Below are 21742 nucleotides of genomic sequence, written 5' to 3'. Positions count from 1 at the left end.
TTCATCCGGCTGTCGCGTGCCCATGTTGGTGTCCACCTGCTTGCATTAAACATCAAATTTGTACGTTGTCTGCAAAGTGACAAGTCGCCTACTGTTAAAATGCAGATGCGCTTCAAGTCGCAGATGGAGCAAGCATATGCGCCGAAATGTGGCAATGCGCTCGGTGCATGCCAATGACTTTCTGTTCCTCTTCTCCTCTCGTGTGTTATTATTAGCATGCGTGGACACATGCAAACAAACCGTCTCGAAGGACATTTGGAATCAGTGTTAATTCACGTGGATTTATTTGGGATTTTTTTTGACACATTCTACATCGTGGTGATGATTAAAAACTAGTAATTCAGTCCTTTATGTCAAATGTGATTTATTTTACAACAACATGGTTTGTAATCGGCACACATTTGATAAACTTTATAAAAACATGTACCAGAGGGAACGCGTCATTTCATTTGCTGCCTAAATGGGTAGCGGTTGGTGACAGACAAAACAGGCAGCTTACTGCTGATTGGTTGCACAAGTAACCAATCTGTGGGCGGGGCAATCTGCTTCTGCAGGCAAGGCCACGAGCACAGGAGAGAGAGAGAGAGAGAGATATTTTACTTTATCAGCCTTTAAATAAAAATGACTAAATAAATGACTTAAAAAATGTTGATTTAACTGAAATAAACTGATTTATTTTATTCATTTAAATGACAAAAACATAGTTTAGTTAGTTCTCTAATCTAAGTGATTGTGTCATTTATACTAATTCAGAAAAATCGTCCCAAAAGTCATTTTGAGTTCAGTTCACCCGTGAATGATCAGTCTGCAAATTTCCCGCGACTCAGTGAGCATCCAAAGTTGAAATAATTGGCAGCGTCAACCAAAATATGTCAATGAAGGACATGTTTTGACACGCTGGTCTGGCGCCTCGAGTTTAATTATCCGTCACATTCAACGTTCAAACTTGAAGAAGCGCTTCGCTCCACGCGAAAAAGCGACAAAAGGCGGCTCGGAGGAGGTCAGTCAAACTCGGAGTCGCACGCGTGCTCCTGACGTGCACCCGATCCACTCCTATCGGCTACATGTCAAAATGAAATTGAATATTGATTTCCAGCACGCAAGGCGCGGGTCACTTGTGGCCCCAAAAAAAAAAAAAAAGGCGTTGAGGGAGGGAAACACGCGGCCATGGCAACATGCGCATTTGCACTTTGTTGTTAACCGCATGCTCAGGGAGGAGCGTTGCTTCAAGTCTTGCAACATTGCGCAAGAAGACGAAGAAGAAGAAGAAGGGAAAGAACACAAGCAAGGTTTGGACGGTTGGCGGCCATTTTGAAGCCGACTTCTCACTTTGTGGTCACCTATGAACAATCCGGTGTTCTGCAGGCCGGATTAAAACGTTTAACAGGCCGCATATGGCCCCCGGGCCGTAGTTTGCTCACACCTGCTCTAAAGTATTTGAATTCACAAAAAAAAAAAAAAAACAACTCTAACCATTATTTTAAAAATGGTTTTGTTGACAATTATGTCCAAGAAATTAGCGCCGAGGCAACGTGGGATTATTTTCGGTCGCTTTCTACGCACTGACGTAATTACACGTTTTCAAATAGGGAATCCCGCGCAGCATGTTAAACATAAAAAAAAAAAAAAAAGTCCGCAAGCGAGTCTCGCATTGCACTGCCCATCATCATTTGCCGCCGCCGCCGCCTGCTCATTGTTGCGCCACGTAGCCGCGGTAAACAGCCAGCAGAGTGCCATTATTCTCCGCGATCATTGTTTTATAAGCCTCTTTCTTTCCCTGAATAGCCATTGTTGGCTCGTCTCGTTCCAGACCACCAATGTGAGTCGTTTCCGGGCGAGTTCGTCAGGAGGACTTGGATAACCTCGTGCACAATGCAAAGTGCTCACCGTGTTCCAGAACTGTCCGAAATATCATGTTCAGCATTTGCAGCATTTGTTGAAAATGCAAGTCGGCAGTCATGGAAATCACGACATGTATTATGTTTTTAATATGCCAGTTGAGTCACAAACTAACAATCGGTGCACTCTATTGGGACACTGCTTTATTTCTCACTGTGCATATTTTATTTTTTTTTAAATAAAGGAACATTCTTGCAACATTGAACAGACAAGATGCATTATTAGAGGCATCCGAGGTCTATTTTGATGTCTAAGTCTGGGTTGTTTGAACTACGCCCCCCCTCCCTAGTGAGAAGAAAATAATTTGCACCCCCCCCACCACCCACTCTCCGCCGCAACCATGAATGATATTCGTTAGAAAAAAACAAAACGACACCGTTTAGTTAATACTCGCTGTGCATAATGGTGAATGAGAGCGCCACTGCCAACTAGTGGAGAGGATGTGCAATTACACCTTATTGTAGTACAGCGGAAAAGAAGCATGTTCCCCAGGGTCACATGTGCCCCCCCCCCCTCAGCATGAGCTCGCCTCACTATTTGATATTTATTTCACACAATGTTGTTAACCTAAAACATAAATCCAGTTTTTTTTAATTAAAATAAAAAAAGTCTAAAAAGGCCACGGCAATTTATAATGTTTTTATCCATTTTTTGTCAATTAAAAAGAACGCATTTGGTCTTTCTTTTCAAACAAAAAGAGTGTTTCAATAAAAGGAAACTAGATATATTCGTATTTTAGTTGCCAGTAACAATATCTGATTAAGTTCTCAATTTTTCAGAAATTTAATGAAACAAAAACCATCCAATTGTTTTTTTTTTTTTTACTTTTACTTTCATGTTTCTGAAGATGACTTTTTATTCTTTGAATTTCAGCTAATATAATTAAAAAGAACATATTTGCCTTTAAATCTGCTAGCTTAATGCTAACACAACACAGGCTAACGTATTGCATTTATTTTTGGGAGCTATAAGGCTTTACAGAACGGTTTGAACACAAACAGTGAAGCCGCAAGTTTGGCAATAAACATACTTAGAACATTTTGGTGCCATTTTTTGTCAGAAGATCATTATCAGGTTTTGTTCTTTGGGTTCTGCATGTGCGATATTACCACATGACCCTTGAATTCATGTCATCATTTACGTTTCAAATGCAATTCATGAATTGGAATAAATCCTCCAAACACACGCCACAGTTCAAAAGGTTAAAAGGGAGGAGATTAGCATGAATGCTAGCAGTAGCAGCAGCAAACAACAGCTTGTGACCAGATTCCGGGATTTGTCCAATGTTTGACCTTCTGTCAAACAGCACCTGTGATCAACACCGTGAGCCAAAAAAAAAAATCAGAAGAGAAGAGAAAAAGCAACATGCCGTCATTGGAGCCAACAGATGGCACTCTCGTACCACGCGCATTCACTTGACACAAAAGCCTCCATCAGGATCACAAACACAAGTGACAACCATGCCAATGATGACCATTTGTGCGTTTTGGGCTCCACAGGTGAAGCCAACTGCAAAATCAGATTCACGCACGCCAAAAAAATAAATAAATAAAGTTGAGGAACAGCCACACAAAAATGCCTCCATTTTCTGCGTCATGCGTTTCTTAGCTCGCTGGCTGCTCGTGACCTTCAAGCTTGAGTGTCGCCTCTACGAGAGTGCATTAGCGTGTACGTTTGAAATATTGAACGGAAGTGAAGTGAAGTGAATTGATGGCCTCTGGGTGTCTTACAAGTCGGAAACAAAATCAGCCCCTAAGCACTAGTTTTTAGTTTTTGTCATAAGAGGGTCCGCGGAGAGGTCCATGCGGGGAAGTCGGCCATTTTGGCGAGAAGTCGTCCTTGGGATTAGAAGGCTTAACTAGAAGACTTGATGTCATCTGAGTCATTCTCTTCAAAGTCAACGAATATGAACCCTCGAGAGGCTCCGCGAATCATTTCGGAATTGCACATTTGCGAGTCGGAACGCTTTGACTCACTTGGGGGTGGGCGACCGCCTCCGGGCATGGCCACCTTTCAACCTAAAGGTCCGCTCGAGCGCACGAGCTTCCCGTGGGGGCTCATTTGCCACGAGCAGGAGGGTCCACGTTGAACTTTGACCCCGCGTTGCGCTCTTCCGAGCAATGATCGAAAAGGACCACAAGAAGAGGAGCGCTGCTTGCCTTTCGGATTTTGTCAAGCTCAAATTTACGGTGCATGCTTGTTGCAAATGTGAATCGGAATCAATTAGTGCAAATTATTCAACATCCTCGGAGCGCCGCAAAAAAAAAAAAAAAAAATCGTGTGAGCACACAACGCAATTAAGGCTGTTTAAGCGCCCTTAAAACCAAACAGCGTATCAGTAAACATTTGTGTCTTGCTCCGTGTTTGCTTCTTTTTTTTTTTTTTTCCGTTTCTTTCTCATTTCTGATTAGGATATGCGCAGCCTTGCATCTTCGTGCCATTTTGTGTTGCATTTTTTGGGGGAAACATTTGACTTCCTTGTAAATTTGCTTGTTATGCAAAAAGACGCCCCCCCAAAAAATATTTTGAGTTTCTTTAAAAAAAAGTCGCCAGGGGGGTGTTTATTTCCGAAACTGCTTGTCAGGAATCTTACAATTATGAGTGGATATTAAAATGAAATAAATTGGTATGGAGAGCAAAGACAGACTGCACACAACATTCTGACCTTAACTCATTGACTGCCATTGACGGCTAAAGACGTCAAAAATATGAAAAAAATATTAAAATATATTTTTTTACAAACTCGCACGATAGACAAAATTTACAAAGAAGCGACCATATATTTATTTCTTTTTATTTGCAGTGCATGTATTTTAAAGCTTTATAACAAAAAGCTAAGCTAAGCTAACGCTTCCGCGACATTTCTTCCGGATGCCATTTGTTTTTTCAAGGAAATGTTGGAATATTCATGGGAAAAAAAATATGTTTTACGTGTTGTTATGATGATAGTTTGTGTTGCGTTTACACTGCGCGATAACTCCACAACCTGCAATATTTGAATTATCGAACGTATTTCCCGGACTATAAGGCACACTTTTTATAGAAGCCGCAGCAACTCTTTTTCTGAAAAAACAAAAAAAAAAAAAAAAAACTTTGAACAAAAGGTTTACAGATTGACTGCCAGATTGAATTTTTTTTATTCGAATTAAAAGATCTTCTTGGTCAAAATCCTTTGAATTAGGTTTCCAGACGTGTGCAATTTGGTGAATTATGGGATGGCTCTTTGTTCAGTTGTACTGTACTCATTTTTACACTTTAACAAAACTTCTCACGGGCCAAATTAAACCCGCTTGCGGGCCTGATTTGGCCCACGAGCCGTATGTTTGACACCATCCATTATTTCCATGTGAACAATTTGTCGAGGGGCGTCCAAATGCTGAGAGAGGATGAATAAGATGAGAAAACTTTGCAAGAACTTCAGAAAACAACTTTTTTTTTTTTCTTTCGAAAGAAAAAGAAGAACGATAGCGTGTCGTTCCACAATTAGCAACTCTCGCGCTCATGCCGCAGTCGACATAATCGCTTTGCAAGCGCATATCACGCTGAGCCGGCAGTTTGGGACAAACAATTAATTTGGAGCCTGTCTTTGTCGTCATTTAACGAACACACTCGTGTTTGTGACTCCCTCCCGGCACTTTGAGAAGCAAACGAAAAGCGCCCTGCAGTCTAATTTACAATGCCACCGCCACGATCTTCCCTTTTTTTAAAAAAAAAAATTGCACACCAATTAGAGAGAAGAGAAGTCAGCAAATATTGTTTGTGACGCGCCAAGCGGACGGCCCAAGCGGTCGCTAGCGGCAGATTGCGACGGGGATGCGGGCACCTGTCAGGCCTCGTTCCGACGTTGGCGGGTTCCATTTGTCACGGCTGTCTCGAATGTCTCCCCGTGCGCAGTAATTAGCTACTTTCGCGTAGACTCAGAGCTAAGTTGAAAATAATGTAATGATGAATCCGCAATTATGGCGGCAAAAAATGTGTTGTTTTTTTTTGCAGCATAAGCAAAATCTACCATCGTACTTCTCGTGACATGTTGAACCCCGGCACCAATTCTGCCGCTAAAATCATTCCTGTTAGTCACAAAAACTTTTCCCGTGAAAAATGACAATAACCAAGTTTGCGAGCTGCAGAGTAACGCCTCCTCCAATCCTTATCGCAATAATCACGCTGCTTTGAATTGAGATGAGATTGAAGGATTAGCGAGAGAATTTTTGTGGACCTGCATTGGCTTTGCATGCTCAGGAAAGGACGTGCCAAAAAAAAGAAGTCCGGCTGTGAAGAAGCTGGCTCGAATCTGCAGGTGCCTGGCAAATCATGCCGCACATCTGGACGTGTCCTGCAGATGGAGCGGCAGGGGCGGGAACGCTCGAGAACAAAGGAAGAGAAGAAAAAATATTCGTGAGGAAAGTAAATCAGTAAATAATAATCATTTAAAGACTAACAAATTATGTAATAGCCTGGGTTGATTTCTTTGCCCCTAACAGCAAAAAAAATCAAAATAGAGGTGTGCCCCAGAGGTCAACTTTAGGACTCCAAAAATCTTAACCTGCCAACAATATTTTGTTCCTGCAGTGCAAAAAATATATTTTAAGTCAGAATCGGATTTCAAAAATCAAATTCTTTTTGAGTTTGACTTTTAACTTGTAATGACGAGTAAGGTAAGATTGAGAAAAAAATTACATAAAAAAATAAATAAATAAAAAATACCCCCCCCCCTCGAAAACAAGATGATACAAGTACATCTCGAGTTGTTTAGCAAAAAAAACAAAACATTTGACTTCCAACTAGAATAAAACACATTTTGCAAATTGATCTCATTCGATGTTGCAGGCAAAATTCCGGGCTGACAAAAAGCGAGGACAATGAAGGTCACGCCTCCCGTTGTTCTCCCTTTGGCTTTGTGGCTAAAGAAGGTGTGGAGGATGATGCTGATTGGTCTTCGCCTCATTAAAATGGCGGGCGGGGGACGCGCACACCGCTGTGATATTGATTGAGCCGAAAGCAACATGCATCCCAGTTTCAAGATTTATTTTTTGCACATCAGCAAACGAAACTCACGTCTTTGAGTGTACGATGTGCGTAATGTGAGCACGGCTGATATTCGGCATCCTGTTTGCGATGGCTGGCGGATCGAGGTGACTTTTCAACATATGCACCATATGTTGATGTCCTTTGGGAGGCGCGGGGGCTTGTGGAGGCCGCCCGCATACACGGCAAGGCCTTGGCTTCTTGCCACCCGTCAGCACCCACCTGCTCCGGCTGCGGCACCGTATTTTACTTAAATAGCAAACTAGACAGCTTCTTTATTTACGTTTTAAAACGGCTGGACTTTCACTGTGTGCGCGTGTGTGAGTTTGAACTCGATTCGAAAAGCGATGGTTGAAGGACGCATAATGACGGCGATGTCACATTCAAATTGGGCAGCGACTCGTCATGTCCAGCTGATGGCGCTGTGATGACAAACACGTCACTCAACAACAGCGTTGGGTTGCGCCAGATTTCCCATGACTATGTTGGGACGGTAGAAAAAAATATATATTTTGAATATTGTCATTAATTTATGCCATTTCATTTTCTGGGCAAAAAAATCGATCGCAACTGGACTCTTTTGGATGTTTTAGAAGACAATTAACACTAGGTTTTGTTAAATATTAAAGTCTTATCTGAAGACAATTGTTCTGGTGGTCTTAGCATAAAGGCGTCCCTCAGGGGTCAACATTAGAACCCCTTGACTTCTCCGTACATTATCAACCTACCAATAAAATCTAATCTTAATGTTGACGATGTACAGTGTTTATGGCAGAAATGAATCGGCATGCAAACTTCACTTGATGATTGACGGAGCATTCCAGCCTCTCATTATTAACAAAGCAGGTCGACTTATAAATGGATCTAACCAAATCATTCTCACTCATATGGGTCTGAAAAAAAATGAAATGAAATTTTGAGGCAACACAATGCCTCAAGGCTCTCGTGGCATCGAAATGAGGTGGCATCACTTCAGAAAGTTTAATGGAGTGAATGCAATTGGATTAATCAGTGACAAAAAGCCCCAAAATGATGCACCAATAAGTGCTCGTAAAAAGAAAAACATTTTGTTTATTTGATTTTGTTTTCATCAATTGCGTATTGCCCTCGGAGGCATTAACCAAAAAGCTAAATTAATCCTAAAATTTCCCAACTTGCGTCAGCGCAAGAATGCAGAAGTTCTCCTGCTACAGTCGCTGAATGTGTCTCCCCCCCCCCACATAAAATAAATAAATCCTAAATAAAAGGCCTACACGTTCTCTGAGCTTTTCTCAATTTTTTATTTATTTTTTTTGCGCCGTGGCTCCGTGCGTGCTGCCTCACAGCAGTCAGCACCAATTTGATTTTGCTGAATAACACATTTTGGGCCTCGTAATTGGCCGGCCGCTCTGCAGTGAGACCCGCCGGCCCGCAAATCCGCAATATTCAGTCGCCAAGTTGGGAGCACACATCCAACGCAATGCTGGAATTCTTGCATTAGATTTGGACAGAATTTATGAAACTGAGTAACTCCTAGTTTACTGCCGGCTGGAGTTTTTATTATTATTATTATTTTTTAAATCAACCAGCATTTGTTCATGATGAGCACCTATTCTTTTTATTTATTTTTGACGAGAAGAAATAAAATAGAAAATACAAAAAAAAACAATAACAACGCTCATTTGACACCCTCTGGTATGCTTTACAAATATTATCTAACTGTTTGAATGTACTCTTTGCGTCATGACAATTTAGTGGAGTCGGAAAAGAAAGTGAGCGTTTAAAAATCAGTTTGCATTCGGTGCAAGTTTAAATAACAAAAAAAAAAAATACAAAACACACACACACACACAAATGAGATGCAAATGCTGTTTGACCCAGTGATAATTAACATGCGGCGCTTCATACATATTCACGAGGCGTTTACTTAAAGGTGCAATCAGCGTACTTATCGGCTGATGGAATACAAATGATGGCAATATAGATGCTGGTTTGTTGCCAGCGGCTCTTGAATATTATTTATTTACAATCCCCAGTCTAGTTTGGCGTTACATTTTGTTTTTGTTTTTTATTTATACACACGAGCGGTTTCCTGTAAAAATTTTTGCATGGACATAAATGTATTGAATATAAAACAACTACATGAAATGATATCAAAGTTGTAAAAAAAAAAAAAAAGTTAAATTATAATAAAAATGGAAAAGAATATCAAATATAACTAATAATTAAAATAATGTTCTTGATAATCAATCACAAAAACTAAGCTCAAGAAAAAAAATTAAACAATGAACGAAACAAAATAAAAAAATTAATCGCAAAACAACAACAGAATTAATTACAATAAAATCAATTAAAAAATAATGAACTAAAACTATATTTGAAATGAACAATAAAAGGCAATAATTTACATAAACAAATACTAAAATATGAATAAAAATGTAGGCGCCCCAACCCAACTTCTGTTCTTCAATGAAGAAAAATCGGATACAAACAAATAAAAAATAAAAAAATCATCCTTTGACAGCGATTCCTTTGCGTACCACTAGAGGGAGCAGGCCTACCTGTACGCCACTTTAACAATCACTGATCTAATTTAATTAGCGTGGACCTTGGCATGCCCCGGCAAGGCCAATGCCGGGGCGGCGCGCGGCGCCAGCCGGGAACATCCTGTCTTGGGCTAGAGGAACATCAGACGCGACAGATGGCTCATAAATCATGGAGGTGCGTGCGACGGCAAGCCTTTCTCCGGAGAGCGCGTGGCGAGCAGGTGGGCAGACCGGGACTTTGAGATCGGGCGCTCGAGCGGGCGGGAAACAACACGGCGCTTTTATTGTGTCACCAGTACAGAACCCCCCGACACCCCCCCGCCTGCTTTGCGAACTCGACGTCGCTTCATATTTCATTACCCAGCGCATGTTTTAATCAAGGCCTCTGTCACCGCGCGTTACGCGTCTGCAGCCGTCGCCTCAGAAACACCTCAAAGCATCCACGTGGATTTAAGGAAAGAAAAATTCAATCTGACAAATATTTCATTGCTTTACTCGCGAGATATGTTCAAAGTAATCAATCTCGAGTACGGGAAACTAAAATAAAACATTAACAAGGTTTCTTCGTTTCATTTTATCAGGTTTGGCGGGCCGAGTTAAAACGTTTAATGGGCCACATGTGGCCCCCGAGCCGCAGTTTGGCTGCACAAAAGGAATATGGTACTGATATGTTTGTCGTCTCTTCTAGGCGGAGTATGACTGACGTCTCTGCCATGAAGAAGTTTAAAATTCCATTTGGCAACCGCTAAAGCGACTGATTGCATCATCACCGCGCATTCATCTGCACCTCTTTTGGGAGTTAATTATTACCAGCGGCGTTAATTGACCCTGAGATGGTTATTCATCGGCAGAGAAACTCATTCCTCCTCCACCCGTTTTTTTTTTTTTTTTGGTGATAGGTAACAGGCCGGGCTCTTCATCAACGTGTTTATCGGGCAGCGGCTCGCTCGAATGCGCAACAGCAGCCGGTGACAAGAGATGAAGAACAATTGTGGTCCTCTTGAAAAAGCCTCTCGGAGAATCGTTGACGGCGACGTGCTGATGGAATTCTAATTGGATTCAACATTATGTTTAGATTTCGACATCAAACTTTTTTTCATCACAAACGAAACAAACTTTTTTTTTTTTTTTTTTTACATATGCCAACTTCAGCCAACCAAGATCACTTCTCTTTGAGGTGTGGCGCTTATTTCTGCATCGATTAGCATACACGCTAATATCTGATGTTAATTAGCGCCGTCAGAGCACAATATCACGTAGCAAAGCTCATGACGAGAGGCGTGCATCCTGACCCCTGACCTATTGTCGACCGTCAGCGTCCGCTCTCGTCATCCTGAGTAAACAAGCACATAAAACTTCCCGCTCACTTCCCAGATTGTCCTGTCCTATCATATCTCGTCGCGAATTGTCCCGCCGTGGTCATCTTGGCCGTGCAGCCTTTACTGGTCGGGCGTGTTTGTCGCCTGTTTTTTTTTTTTTTTTTTTCATGGGACGAATAAAACTGTCAAAGGAGGATAGATGTGATTTACAGCAAGGGATGAAGGCAAAAGAAATTATTCTGATTTGGCTAAGCCCAAAGACTACAAAAACTAAATGGTTTTATGGTAATCAATATAATATAATAATCAATATAAAAAAATATTAATATATATATATATATTAATATATAAATAATTTATTATTATTATAATATTATAATTTATTTATTTTTTTGTTTTTCTGAATTTTATTTGGACAAATATTGGAATGGCTTAAAAAATCCTAATAATTTCTATTATGTACAGCCTACCATGTGACAAGCCGGTGACTTCACATGACACATGTTGCAAAAAGCTGTATAGCAAAGGTAGGGGGGGAGAAGAAAAAACAAGGCCAGTGGGAGAGCGAGGTTAACAAGAGTGTTAGGTTCGGAACGCCAATGTGGACTGAAAGAGCAACAGCGGGAGTGGTAACATCTGGTGTCGCTTAAATGACACCCCCCACTCATCAGCTCCTATTCAGCCGGCAACTCTGAGGTTTCAGGTGCTTCTTTTCCACACAGCTACCATCTTTTGATGCCGGGCCTGTATAGAGGCTGATTGCACAAAAGGTACAGAAAGTGTCTCAAACGGAGTCCTACTGAGGGCCCTTTCACAAAAGCGTGACTCACAAAAACTTTCGGGTGAAACTTGAAGGGACGCTTGATTGACATTCAATTGGCAGTCGTATAATCGGTTTGCGTGCAAAAATGAAAATGAAAAATTTGTGATGAGATTTTTGGAGCTCATGTGATCCCCTCCACAAAATCAAAAATACCATGCTGACGATCGCTTCTCCACTTACACGGGCGGAAGCGGACAAGAGCAAGAATGCGCACACGAACCCCGACCGGTTCGATTTCGAACATTTAGCTTGAAGAGCTTGTTCGTGAAAAACGGGCCGTCTTAAAATGCGAGATAACCTTTGCATGCTGTTGGTGCATGTTCATTAAACCAGCAGAGTAAAAAAAAAAAAAAAAAATTGATTTGACGTCTTTAGCCGTCAATGGCAGCAAACGAGTTAAGAACAAACTCTTCACGTTATTTTAAATATTTTAAAAATGAGAACAACTTGGAAGTCAACCAGCTTTGCAGAACGGATTGATTTTGATTGCTCATCGAAATGCATTGCAGCGACACACACACGCACACACCCCCCCACGCACACACACACCCACACACACACGCACACGCCGTGGGAGAGGAGACAACTTCATGATTCAGTGAACTCCTTCTTCTCCTCGTGTCTTTGTTGTCGTGCCGCGGGGTGGGGCGATGCCGGCACCTCCCGAGGAAACATCTGGCGTATCCTCGGTCTCGCTTCTCCCTCCACATATTTCAAACAAATCCCCTCAACGCGGAGAACTGCCCAGGGTGGTTTTTTTTTTTGTTTTTTTTACCTAGCAACGTGGCGTGCAGCATAATATGAGTCAATATCAAGAGTTTAGCATCACTTTTGTGAAAACCGAGGACAGAACTCGGCTTTTTCAGAATAAATCTGTGGGCAGCACAGTTCAGTTGCGACAATTTTTGCGTTTAAGATAAATGAAATTCAGAATTTATACCCGAGTGAAGCGATACAACAACGTCCTCTCAATGCAGTCAATTTTGAAATGCCATGAAAAGACGTGCAAAAAATATGCTCATATCTGAATCTTAAAAAACTCGAATAAGATCCCTGGGGTACGCCTTTTTTAATCCGAATGTTTGGTCATCTCAACACGATTGGAATACCTTTATCGAAAGGGACGTTTGTGTTCTGCGCATGCTCCATTTTTTCCCGTTTTAGTCAGCAACCCCGTCCCACGGCACGCTTCACGGCACGCCAACAACCCAACACACCAACACACCAACGGCGGCTTGACAAAATCCCCAACAAGACAAAATTGCGCCTGGTGATTTTTCAGCCCATCCCCAGCAGAAAACAGTCCCGTTTCACAGGAGCGGTTGTAGTTTTCCTTCTACCTGACAAGATTAACATGCTGCGAGCGAGCAACATCTGCCACTGCCGAGGGGGAAGATGCCGCACGGGGGGATTGGCGGGAAAGGCGGAACGATATGACGCCGGAAACGTCCACACGGGAGATGGAGAACAAGGTGGTTTCATCCCTTCAGGAATGGCCCGCGGCGTTCTGTCAGCGAACTTCACTCATGTTACTTATGAAGCGGGGCCGTATATCGTAATCGACTCAGCGTATCGATGTCTACACGTGCAAACACAGCAGAAAATTAACGTTACCCGGTTCATTTGTGGCTTTAAGCACGTTTATTCAATAACTTGTGTTCATGTTAAAGATTTTTCAGGTCTTAGAAAATAGAAAAAAATGTCAAACAAAAAGTGCACTCAAAAAAAGCATGTCTTTAAAGTTTACGACGGCAAATAGTTTTCTATTTGTTGTGAGTTGAAGGAGACTGACATTAAAAATGTGGCAGTCTGTTGCTTCCTGTAGTGCGTGTGACTCGAGGTGAAAAAGCAAACAGGCATCTTATTGCTGATTGGCTGCTACTCACTGCACAACAAACCAATCAGATGGTGCTGTGGGCGGGCCAATCTGCTTCTGCGGGCAGGGCCACCAGCACAGAAAAGAGAGAGAGAAAATATTGTGTGCTGCAGCAAACCAAAATAAACCAGCTTTTAAATTATCGGACTTGAAAGTTATAATTTTTTTTTTTTTTAAAAGGCGGATGCTGATAATGGGCAAAATGTCAAATATCAGCCCCGAAAATCGGCCTGGTCGATAATCACGAATGCAAACTCCACACAGGAAGGCCAGAGCCGGAATCGAAGCCACGGCGTCTGCACTGTGAGGCCAAAATACCAACCAGTCGTCACCGTGCCGCCCGATCGATATTAATGTATGAGACAAAAAATTTATAGGTATGAATCGAGATGGAAAGTATACTTTTTTTTTCATAACAGTTCCCAATTGTCTTAATAATATGTGACAAAAATAACCCAAGAATCAAATCTGACTTCCCGTCCTTGAGTACGGTACCACAAGGCACCACTGTCCTGTTAATAATGATCCGAGTCGACCAGATCAAAGCGGTTTAAAAACTTTTCGGGAGCGTGGGGGTAATTATTTCAGGTCAGACAAAACGGCGGAGGGAAAATCTGAATTGAACGGCGACTTTGCGAAAAAGTCCAAATAAACCCGGAAGGAACGTTTCTTCTACTTGAGATGAGAAGCAAGGACAAGAGCTGCAGGAGTTCCTGATGACCTCGGTCACGATGGAGCGCTGAAATTGAGGTTCGCTCGAAAGTTGCCACCAATTCATTTGCATTGAGACACGACTCACGACATTTGCAACGCACCCACCTGGTAAATCGGCTGAGAATCAACGGACAGTATTGAAGCGTGTCGAGCACAACTTGACGCAAAACGCATTTCAGCGCAAAAGTTAGAAAATATTGGCCAACGACACGAGTTTCACTCACAAGAAATTGGGCGGACATCATTAGATGCCACGCCACAAACTGAAGAAGAAGTCGAGGATTCTGATTTGACAGACATTTTGGGAGAATTGCAACACTCCAACTTGGTGACCCCCCTAGAGAATATTCTGGAAAATGCTCCACTTGGAAGGAGTCATGTGAGATGGCAGGTGACGTTAAATTTTATTTATTTTTTTTTCTATGAGGGCAGATGTGGGCGGAGCATGGCGTCAAGGTCTGATTTAAAAGATTTTATGAATTTTGGAAAATAAATAAGTTATTGACGCCATTTCAAATTGAAATTACTATGACAACATAATTAGAAAAAAAAATTCCAAACTGCTCCAAAATCAGCTTTAATTTTTTTTTTTAATTCTTTGTATTTTTCCTCATTAAAATAAAACTGTATTCTCCAAAGATTTAATGTTCACCTAAATAGCATCTGCCTTTGTGTAACTGTCCCCAATTTTAGTTTATTTCTTTACATTGAATTTATTTTAGTCACTTATTTATGCTTTATTTTAATTAAATTGTGATTTTTTTTTCCTTTTGTATTTTGGGAGCTTTAAATCTTTAACTCTAAATCTAGAAAGTTACATGACTTCAAAATGACTGTTCTGAAACGGGCATTTTAACAATAAAGCTTACGGTGGTTTGAAACGTTCACAGCGTTCACTTTTTCTTTTCTTTTTACCAAAACAAGTGCCGTTTGACTTTCCTGACAAGTTTGCATCGAAAAACATGAACAGATTGAGTTCAGTGAGCAAGAAAAAAAAAAAAAAGAAAAAAAGACGGACAAAGTAAGTGTTTGTTTTTTGCCCTTTTTGTGAAGGGCAAACAAAATCGGATTATTTGATATCAGCAATGCACACCTACAGAAATTCCTCCTCAATTTCAGAATCACAAGGCCCCTCTAGATGGCACTGCGCAGCCGTTTGGGGGGGGGCGTAACTCATGCAGCGAGCGTTACAGTTGAGGGGGAGTGTGGGGGGGGGGGTTGTGGATCCCTCATCACCCCTCACCCTCCTTATTTCTCCGGCCAATCACGTTTAAGGAATGGCCCGGTCACCAGGTCAAAAGCAAAAAAAGGAACAAAAATGGCCCGACGTGAACGTTGAGGTCACATTGTGAGTGAATTGTGGTTGCTTTTTACATGACAGTTGGAATAGAGATCATAAAAAAAAATATATATTTATATATTAATATATATATATATATTTATATATTAATATTTATATATTAATGTATATATTAATATATATATGAATATTTATTATTTATATAAGTGGAGGCTAATTGAACTAGTCGAGGTCCCGGCAGTGCGTCGGTGTCAACAGCACCTGTAAAGATGAGCGAAGGCATCCCTCGGAGTTCTCGCGAACTAAATGAGGCGGGCTAGCGTTCAATAGCGAGACTTGGCAGCGGCTTTCACACTTCAACATCCCGCAAATCCATCTGTAGACGGAAAAAAAAAAAAAGAATTGCTTTTTATTGTTAGTTCCCGATGGAGCGGTGGCGGCACTAAGACGGCGGAGGAAACAGATAAGACTGCCAAAGAGACTCTTTACCTTATCGCGGCGCCACAGTCCTTGTTCACCGCCGTTCCCGACTTGCTGTACGGCGGGCAAAAAAACCAAAAAACAAACAAATCATAAACAAAACACTTTTTAAACGATTACAGCAATTTGTGACTGTAAGTCCGCCGATAATTCCGTTAATACAGAAAAGGAGAACATCCCACGATCCGTCAGGCCCGACAGATGAGAAAATGTTTGGGATTTCGAATGACGTCTGTCTGGCGTTTCGTGTTTTGTCTTTGCGGAAAAAGAGCCAAAAGGATCGGCACCACATGCACAAGAAAAGCTGTATCCCTTCCATCCTCAGAAGCAGTCTTGCGAGGGATCCCCATCCTTCATCATCTTCTTAAGTCAACACAGAAGCTAGACTTTAGATCCGTCCTTTCAGAGAATGTGGGGGCAGGCAGTCTGAGCGGGGATGCCCAGATTTCCCTCTTCCAGTTCCAGTCAATAGAAAAGGAGTTATTCTCGGGTCAGCTGTGAGATGTCGAGGGTACACCCTGAACGGGTTGCCAGCCAATCGCAGGGTTCACAAAGACGAACAACCATTCGCTCTCACACTCGTACCAATTTAGAGTGTCCAATCGACCTGCCATGTATGTTTTTGGAATGTGGGAGGAAACCGGCGTACCCCGAGAAAACCCAAGCAGGCACAGGGAGAACATGCAACATCTGATAGTTTGCAGAAATTGGAGCTGCTGAAAGCTCACAAGCAGTTATCACGTTAGCTCGAAGCTCTGTCCTCCGATACAGTTTAACTTTGAACCTACCAACCGACCAACCAACCAACTCAATGACCGATTGAACCACGTAACATACTATCCAACCTTCAAACCAACCAATCCAACAATCAGGAAATCAAACAACCAGGTGTGTCCAGGTGGATCGGCGCAACGTCTACAGCAGGGGTCCTCAATCCTGTTCCTCGAGGGCCGATGTCCTGCAGGTTTTCCGTCTCTCCCTGCTGCAACACAGCTGATTCAAATGATCAGATAATCAGCAAGGTCTGCAGAAGCTAGATAACGATCGCTTAGGTGTGTTGCACCAGGGAGAGGTGGAAAACGGGCAGGACACCGGCCCTCGAGGAACAGGATTGAAGACCCCTGGGCTACAGTGATGCGGACTCCGTATCGGTCCGTTTTGGTGAAGAAGGAGCCGAGCCGGAAGGCAAGACTCTCAATTTACCGGTCAATCCACATTCCTAGCCTCATCCCGTGGCTCGTGATCGAAAAGAATAAGGTCCCGGATCCGGTCCCTGGTGAGGTGTTCTGGGTATGCCCCACTGGGAGGAGGTCCTGAGGACGAGACAGGAGATTGGGAACGCCTCTGGGTCCCCCAGGACGAAGTGGCTAGGGAGAGGGAGGTCTGGGCTACCGGTGCGACCTGACCCCAAATAAGCGGAAGACAACGGATGGATTGATGGAGGTTTATCTTACGTAACATTTGTACAGTGCCTTCAGCGGTAAACCAAAGCGTCTCTGGCACCAGTGGCACTTAATTGAAGGTTTCGCCACGTCTGACCGTGAGCAGAAATTGGAGCAGCCGAGTGGTTTGCAAGCAGCTTTTCTCCTCCTGTACGGTTAACCACTAAACCCGGGGGTCTTCAAACCTGTGCCTCCAGGGTCCTGTGTCCTGTTTGTTTTCAATCCTTCCCTGTTGCAACACACCTGATTCAAATGATCAGGATCGTTATCAAGCTTCTGCATACCTTGCTGATTATCTGATCATTTGAAACAGGTGTGATGCAGCAGGGTGAGCTAGAAAAGAGGCAGGACACCGGCCCTCGAGGAACAGGATTGAGTACCCCTGACCTCAAGCAACCAACCATCTGGACGACTGATCCAAAAAACTAACATATAAGCATCCACCGCAACCATCAAGCAACCGAGCGAGCAACAAATCAAGCTATCAGCCGACAAGGTGCGTCTTTTGCCCATCGTACCATTCGCACCGTGCCTGTGGCGGTAAAACCAGAGGGTCTCGGGAACCCGCGGGACTTAATTGAGGGTTTGGCCACATCTGACAGCGAGCAGAAATTGGAGGTGTCGAGTGTTTGCGAGCAGGTTTTCTCCTATACAGTGCAAAGTGTTCATTCTATTAAGCTTGTCGAGCCCGCGGGCCGCCCACCGCAATCTAAATGGTAATGGCGAGCCTTATTTATGTTTGCAGCAGATACAGAATAACTGTTACATCCGCCACCAAGTCACCTGGCATACCTGGCCGAGTACTTCATTGTTTGTCTACTTGTAAAGGCACATTTAGTTTCTTTCGTTATTGATTCAGCGTTCATCTGGGCAGCGAGAATGAGAGCAGTCATACAGGCGAGTCGTTCGGAGTGTTTGTTTGCCCCCGGCGTCGGTCGGAATAAGCCGCGCTGTTGTTTTGATTCCAGCCAGTCTGCTACCCCCTCTCAGATTGTCGACGAAAAGGCCCTGGAAAACGAACGCGGCCAAGCCATTCCTGCAATCTTGGCTGAGCTGAAATAAATTGCTTTCATTTTGGCCCCGGCTCCCCTTTGTTATAATGTGACAAGGCTACTGATTAGACGAGAGGGGGATCAATAAACTGTCAAGCTTGAGGCTCAAAAGCAGCGCGGGGACTTTTTTTTTTTTTCCCCTCACCCGCCTGTCGTTGCCCGGAGTTCACCGCCAATGTGAAGGGAAACACAGGAATGAGTAGTTAGCCATGGATAAGATGGGCTTCTTTGTGTAGCGTGGACGACTAGGAACGGTCGTTGGGAGATTTTATTTTAGTTTAATGCAGACCAAATATTTCAAGCTTTTTTAATTATATATATATATATATATACACACACGCGCGCGCGCACACACACACACACACACACTAGTATATAGCTATGTAAGTTCTTGACCAGTTAGCACAACAGCTAGCAATGCTAACGTGTAAATAAAATAGCATTTAATAGTCGTGAAGGAAGTCAAGATATCCAAATGAATTTTCCCTTTTTCCAAACTGTTGGTGCCAAATTGTGCTCCAAGTATGGAATGACCCACGTTTGCTATTTAAAGACCCCCGTCCTTCCCCACAATTTATGTCCCAGCTACCTGCCGTCCTTTGCGGCACGGTGAACTATTTCCAACCCCCCCCCTTCCTCTCGTGGCCGTGGGGACCGACATTCATTGACAGTGAAGCTGATGGGAGTGAGCAGGTGTCCTTCCTACGCCCTCGGCACAGTTATTAACAAGTGGCAGCGTATTGGGGAAAAAAACAATCATAAGGAACAACAGGTCGTAATAGCTGTTGTCTCAGCATAATTGTAAAGGCAAAAAAAAACAAAACAACAAAAATAAGCACGAGCGGCTGGTTTGAGCTCCCGCAGGTTAGTATTTGTCACGTCAATTAGAGAGTTTTCTCATAAATATGCGTCTTTAATGATAAAGGTGGTAATTATTGTTTTGGAGCAGCTGCAGCCAATCAGGCTTTGGTCTTTTTTTTTTTTTTTAAATCCATAAATGAATAAATGAATAATTGCCACATTGCCTGTTCGGAAGATTAACTTCACTCGATTAAGTGGCAACCTTAAAGATGGTCCTTTTGAACGTCAGTTGTATTCGAATTGAAAAAATCACTCTGATTTGATACAAGATTCAGAATTGAGAGGACACAAAAAAAAAATACAAAGCCGGATTGCCATCAGCACAGATTTGAGCCCTGAAATTGTGAACATGCTAACCGCTAGCGTGACTTGTGTGTTGAATTGTGGGTTTTCGGATTTTCTTCCATTTATCTCACACGCGTGTTGGTCAGGTGTTCCAATAATACCCTTACACAACCTAAAATCATTTAAAAAAAAAAGCAACACAGTTAACATGAGCGGCTCGAGTGTCAGGGTTCAAAGTTCACAACGTAGCGTTACAAGATTTGCTTTCCCGCCTCTGTGCCATGACTGGAGAGCCTTGTTTACAAGTTAAAAAAAAAAAAAAAAGCAGCTCCAGAATGACATTGAAAGCTGTCGCTACGCAACCCGACACCAATCTTCGCATTAGCCACAACCCCTGCTGACTGACCCGACCTTTCTGGCGCTGTAAGCAAAAAAGATAAGAAATAAAAAGACCGAAAGATGAGCTGACATTGCACCTTCAAAAAAAAATAAAAAATCAGGAGGAGGATGAGAAAAATCAACAGCAAACACCTGATTTTTTTTAATGTTTGGACTTCTGCCATCGTTAATAGCCGCTCGGCTGTCAAAATGTTTCGGCCGCATCCCATTCATCACGCCATCCTCGTCCGCTCATGTGCCGTATCAGGATGAAAAAGTGATGTTTTTTTTTTTTATAATCTTCCATCTGGTCTCTCCAAAGTCCTGCTGCGCACCTTTGGGATTGTCATCTCTTTGGACTTTTGGGTTCGAAGGACAAACGCAAAGGGATTAAAATGGCTCAATCGCCCTGTCAGCGATCAGCGGGGGTTCTGTTGGACTTGGTCACATCTTTTTTTTTTTTAATTTTGTAACATTGAGAATATGGTGCCAGTGATTTTTTTTTTCTTCTTTCCTGGAGAAGGATTTCTCGGTTAAAAAAAAAAAAAAAGAACACTACACATTTTTATTGATGTTTTTAATGAGGCACTGCATTGAATTCTAGTCATTGATTTTTTTTTTCTTTGTCCCCCCCCATCTCAGGGGGCGGCCATTTTGTATATTGCCTGTCACTGTCAACAGAAAACGTCTCACCTCTTGTCTGGGTTTGGTCATGTGACGTTGGCAGGCGGCGCTTTTATTTTCAGTTGACAGAAAGCGTGAATAATTGCCACCCTGGGTGGATTTTGCGACATGATTCTTATCCCACAAGCGCAATATCACTCAGAATGCCATTTTTAGTCTAGTGGGACCGTATAGAACGTATTATTTTTAAGAACATTTTTGACTTGACTTCCTGTTTCAACATCAAGTGAATTATGAATTACGTTCTCGTGTGCATGATACAACCACCAGGGGGCGGTAGAATACATTGTCACACCACATGAAGATTTGATGATTTAAAAAAAAAAAAGAAAACGATTTCAACTAAGCGGAAGTAAAAAATAAAAAATGTTTCCAACATTTCATTCTCAAGACAAAAAAAAAAAAAAAATCAGACGTCAGGTCAAGTAAGTGAAGTAACCTCCCTGGTTCTGTTCCTTTTTCATGAGGATCATGTTTTTATTTGCACATATGACCCGCAGACGGTAAGGGAAGCATCTGCTCGTTTGCCTCGGGGTCACACGAACAGTACGAATACACGGCCGGATTCTTTTCAGAACGCCAAAGCTGCACATTTCCAAAAGATATGCAAGACACGGAGTAAGAAAAGGCACCATTGCACTTCGTGCAGACATCTTTGAGCACGTTTGACTGTTTTACATGAAAAGCCGACAAAGTCCGAACGTCGAGGAAATGTCAGTCAGTCACGGCGGATTTACAGGTTCAGGGCACAACAAAGATAAAATTAAATAAATAAATAATAATCCATGTTGGAATCAAGTTTTAATCATCTTTAAGTCTGTACACTGTTCCCTTTCAGAGTTCCTGAACGGATTACGCGTCATTAATCCACGGCGCGATTCAGAGGGTTAATAGATTGACCCGTGGATTGTTTGCCGGAGCTCAAACTTCATTTAAAGTCAAGGATCCGGAAGGCGCCGGCCCGACTCTATTAATCTGTGCGACTGATGAGGCTTTATGTTCCATCCTGATGGCCTCCATCACTTTGATCTCATTAGAACCGGCGTAATTGACTGCTTGCGTTAAACAATGACTTCATC

At 42.5% G+C, this 21742-nt stretch overlaps 1 long non-coding RNA gene across 1 annotated transcript in view; it reads right to left on the bottom strand.

Annotated features, from left to right (window-relative positions):
* The window catches only part of LOC148328613 (uncharacterized), a 78833-nt gene that overhangs the window by 988 nt on the left and 56103 nt on the right, over window positions 1-21742 (bottom strand). Inside the window, exons 2-3 of the long non-coding RNA XR_015845704.1 lie at window positions 15971-16015; window positions 15743-15857 (exon numbers count right to left, since the gene is read on the bottom strand). This is a non-coding gene — a long non-coding RNA (uncharacterized LOC148328613). The remainder of the gene's footprint in view (window positions 1-15742; window positions 15858-15970; window positions 16016-21742) is intronic.

Source organism: Idiotropiscis lumnitzeri, chromosome 10 (assembly GCF_059441095.1).
Source record: "Idiotropiscis lumnitzeri isolate Australia: NSW breed Sydney's pygmy pipehorse chromosome 10, RoL_Ilum_1.0, whole genome shotgun sequence".
NCBI classification, from domain to species: Eukaryota; Metazoa; Chordata; class Actinopteri; order Syngnathiformes; family Syngnathidae; genus Idiotropiscis; species Idiotropiscis lumnitzeri.
This window is presented reverse-complemented; position numbering and strand designations above follow the sequence as displayed.